At 46.1% G+C, this 4,272-nt stretch overlaps 1 protein-coding gene across 1 annotated transcript in view; it reads right to left on the bottom strand.

Moving 5' to 3' along the window:
• Positions 1-1,411, bottom strand: part of bahd1 (bromo adjacent homology domain containing 1) — a 71,900-nt gene extending 70,489 nt beyond the window's left edge. Inside the window, exon 1 of the mRNA XM_043698205.1 lies at positions 1,288-1,411. The gene's annotated coding sequence lies outside the window, so the exon portion shown is untranslated. The remainder of the gene's footprint in view (positions 1-1,287) is intronic.
• Between the last annotated feature and the right edge of the window lie 2,861 nt (positions 1,412-4,272).

The raw sequence follows: 4,272 nt of genomic DNA, 5'->3' as shown, positions 1-4,272 counted from the left end.
GGTGGGGGGGGGGAATTAAAATTTGCATAACAAAAGTAAAAGTAACGGTTGCCATATGGGCCGAGGTAATGGATAAATAATGACGGAGGCGGAGACAGAGTGGGCAAAGGGAGTGGATTTGCGAAAAGTACACCATTCACCACACCCCCTTCTTCCCACCACCCTCCCCCTCTTCAAAACAAAATGAGTGTCGAGGGGGATTCCGCCGTGGTTTGTCAGGCTCAGATAAACTTTGACACCTCCCATGAAAAGATCGCTTTCCCTGGCGTCTCCCACAAAAAAAAACAACAACCACAAATGCGGAGCCGGGCAACAAGACTGAGTGGGATGACTGTACTTCCCGTGTGCCATAATCGATCGATTCCGAGAATCGACTTCCAACCCGTACTCCAGAGATGAGGAGACGACATTTCTCTCTCTCTCTCTCTCTTCCACCAACACACCCCGTTTTTGTTTTGCTGGCCGTTTTGGTGTTTTAACAGGGGCCGAGCGTGTCCACTTGCTCCGCACTTGAGTGGGGGAAAAGTTGGATCGAAGACGGTGGGGGAGGGAGCGGCAAGATGACTCCTGTTTTGTGTGTGTGTGTGTCGGGTCAGTTTTATAATTGGCATTTTCCAAAGGGGTGTTTGTGTGTGTGTGTTTTTTTTTGCAAACGGGGAGGGATTCCCAGCTGCGGGGGGGGGGGGGGGGGCGGTACCTGGCGCTGGAAGGTCGCCGCTGCTCACAGCCGCCATCGCCATCAGCGGCGGCGAGGCCGGCTCCTTCAGACCTGGGCAACATCCTCCCTCCGCTCAACTCTCCCCGGGGGACAGCCTCGACCCCAGACACCCCCCCCCCCCCCCTTCCCTTCCCTTCCCTTCACCTCCTCCTTCCCCAAGTCCTCGAAAACAAAAATAAGAGGGGGGTTGGGGGGGGAACATGTCATCCTACTCCGCTTCCGGGAACGTGACTTCTCCGGCAGCTGGAATGTCACATTCAGCAGAAGAAAAACACACACAACAAAAAAAAAATCACTCGAACGCAAATAATAATAATAAAAAAAATCCCTGATCGCGGCAACGGCGAAGGATCTGCACACTCCGAGGGGGTGGTTGGACGCGACTGAAGTGTATTGGGGGGGTGGGGGGGAAAGAATGCAACCATGAGAGAAAATAAAGTGCTAACGAGGGCTCGTCGGGGAAATGCAACTCTTATATTTCCATCCACCCCCACCCTTTCCTTGCTCCGATTATAAGGAATAAGAAGGGGTAGGGGTGGGGAAGGGGTAGGGAAGGGGAGTCCGGTTACCTGGAAAAATCTGGACAAAGCACGGCCACGGTCCGAGAGCAGGATGCCCACTCTTTCTCTCTCTCTCTCTCTCTCTGTGCTTGTGAAACCAGGCTGTCAACATTTACACACACACAAAAAAAAACCAGTCTCCACCTGCTCGATCCAGTGCGGCCAGCCCCTGCTCCTTTCTCGATCGACGGCGGTCTTAACGAACGACACTTTCTTCTCTCTTTTTGTTTTTGGGGGGCGGGGGGGTTTCTGTTGTTGAGAAATAAACAAACAGAAACAAAAGCGGGGAGGCACTGAGGGACGGGTGGTCAACTCCAACTGCAAGGACAGAGCGGATGCCTGGCCGCTCTGGCTCTCTCCTCTGGAGCGCACCGCGTGTGGCAACACATCGTCGTCCTGGTGGTCACTCGCACATCAACCCGTGATACAGAAAAAAAAAGTGACTCACGATGAAGGAGCCGGCGCAAATAATAATAAAAAAAAAACAACACGCGCACAAACACAAACAAATAACTGCTGAGATATGAAAACCCTAGCGACCCCGTCCCCACCGCCGCATATTCACCTCCAGGCAATTCAGGAATTGTCTAGACTGATAGAATTCCCCATCCCTGTAGCAACTCTATTAGCTGCTGTATATGTGTGTGTATTTACATATCTTTTAAAACAAAAGCAAAGTACTGCGGACGCTGCAGATCAGAAATGAAATTTAAAAAACATAAAGTGCTTGAGAAACTCAGTAGGTCTGGCAGCATATGTGGACAGAGAAATAGAGCTTACATAACGTGTCCACTGTGACTTTTCGATGTTGACTCATTCTCCTCCTCTCCTCCACTCCTCCCTCCCCCGGTTATGGAGCTATTACTGCCTGAAGTTGAACCAGAGTCCATTGCCTTGGCTCTCTCTAAACTGAGCTTCCGACCCTCTATCCTCATCTTTGCTTAAACCTTATTACTTCTACCTTCACTTTATCGCCCATGTTCACTTCTTTCCATGATCTTTCCCTATCTCTTCCAAACTTACAATCTTTCTGAATTATCCTGTTTCCAACATTGTCACGTCTATTAATTAGCACTTTCGCCTCCTTGCGTGCGTTCCGAGTTCAGGACGTGAGCTTAAAAATCTAGGCTTCTTCAAGGACGCCCAGGGCTGCATTGCCAGGAGTGTCCTCTTTCAGGAGCCATTAAACTTTTCTACTCTCTGAAAATGTTTGTGACTAAATGTGACACTATTTCAAAGAATAGCAGGGGATTATCCCCAATGTGTTGGCCAATATTCATCCCTCAACCAACAGCACAAAATCATTGACTGATCATCATCCATATTACTATTTGTAGGAGTTGTCATGAACAAATTAGGGGAGGTGACAGTCTGGGGGTGGCATTATCACTGGACCATTACAAGAGAGAAGAAGGGCTTATGCCCGAAACGTCGATTCTCCTGTTCCTTGGATGCTGCCTGACCTGCTGCGCTTTTCCAGCAACACATTTTCAGCTCTGATCTCCAGCATCTGCAGTTCTCACTTTCTCATTACGAGAGACCCAGGTAATCCTGTATATTGAGAACCTAATGATGATCATGAATCCATTCTTGATTGTTCAGAAAATTCTATCTAGTTCACGAATGTCCTTAAGGGAACAAAACTGCCATCCTTATCTGGCGTGGCTGACGAGGCAAAGTGGCTCAGTGGGTAGCACTGCTACCTCACAGTGCTAAGCACCTAGGTTTGATTCCAGCCTCAGACACTGTGTGCAATTTGCAATTCTCCCACAGCTCAAAGATGTGCAGTTTAGGTTTATTAGCCATGGGAAATGCAGGGTTACTGGAATAGGTGGGTGGGTTGTTATTTGGTGGGTCAGTGTGCAGTTGGTGGACCAAATGGCCTGCTTCCAAACTATAGGGATTTTATAATGCACGTGAATCCAGACCCACAGCAATGTGGTTGTTCTTAATTGCCCTCTGGGCAATAAATGCTGGCCTAGCCAATGGTGCCTTGAGGAAAACTATTATGTTCTCTGTTTTCCACACTGCAACAGTGAGTATACTTCAAATGTGAAGTGCTTTAGGATCTCCTTAGGTCATGAAAGATTGCTAATATAAGGGTGCTAATTGCCATGCAAGTAAACTAGTTTCTGGAATTTGTTCAATAAACTTCTCCAACTGTCTCTCTTTAAGACTTTCCTTATCACCCATTTCTTTGACTAACCTCTTGGTCACCTGTCCTAATATTTCTCTCTGCTCCTGGTAGGCTATATTTCCTACTCAACAACAATGATTGCATTTTAATCTGTTTTCACCAGTTGAAAAATATTTGGGCATCTTAATTGTAGAATCACAGAATCATAAGGTCATGAAAAGATTTAAAAAAAAATAATATCTGCATCCATGATGCTTCCATCACATGTCCTCAACACCATATGCCACATCACAATCCAAAGATCATATGCATCTAAGATTAGTCCCTTTAACCTTTAACCCCATTCTAAAGTTATTTATGAAGCTCTTTAAAGAGGTTAAACAATGGGAATTTTATTTCACTACTCATTGTGATACAAGCCTGTAATCTCTGGTATTCCCTTGGACTTATTGACATTTAAGTTGTGGCCTTTAGTCCTGCATCTACAGTTCAAATTACACCCAGATTGACCATTATTGCTCCCTTTTGTCAACAAAGGCTTTTAAGTCTGTAAGTCTCATCTTAAAATCTTGCTGCCTTCTTGGAATCATCTCTATTCAATCAAAGTAGAACAACATTCAGATGGTCGCCTAATTTTTATATATTAGATGATCAAGTAGTCTGTTTCTGCTTTTAACCAATACCTTACAATTACCTTTCCCTACCAATTAACAACCTCAGACTGACCAATACTGATTCACTCCAACTACACACCTTATTTAAGTTACACATTGCAATGTCTCTTGCAATTGAATTGCTTCAGCAAGCAACAGGGAAGCGGGATTCCACATGATTCCACCAAAAATGGGTGCTGCACT

The sequence above is a fragment of the Chiloscyllium plagiosum genome, chromosome 10, assembly GCF_004010195.1.
Source record: "Chiloscyllium plagiosum isolate BGI_BamShark_2017 chromosome 10, ASM401019v2, whole genome shotgun sequence".
Classification (NCBI taxonomy): Eukaryota; Metazoa; Chordata; class Chondrichthyes; order Orectolobiformes; family Hemiscylliidae; genus Chiloscyllium; species Chiloscyllium plagiosum.
The sequence above is the reverse complement of the archived record's forward strand: the minus strand, read 5'-3'. Positions and strand labels throughout refer to the sequence as shown.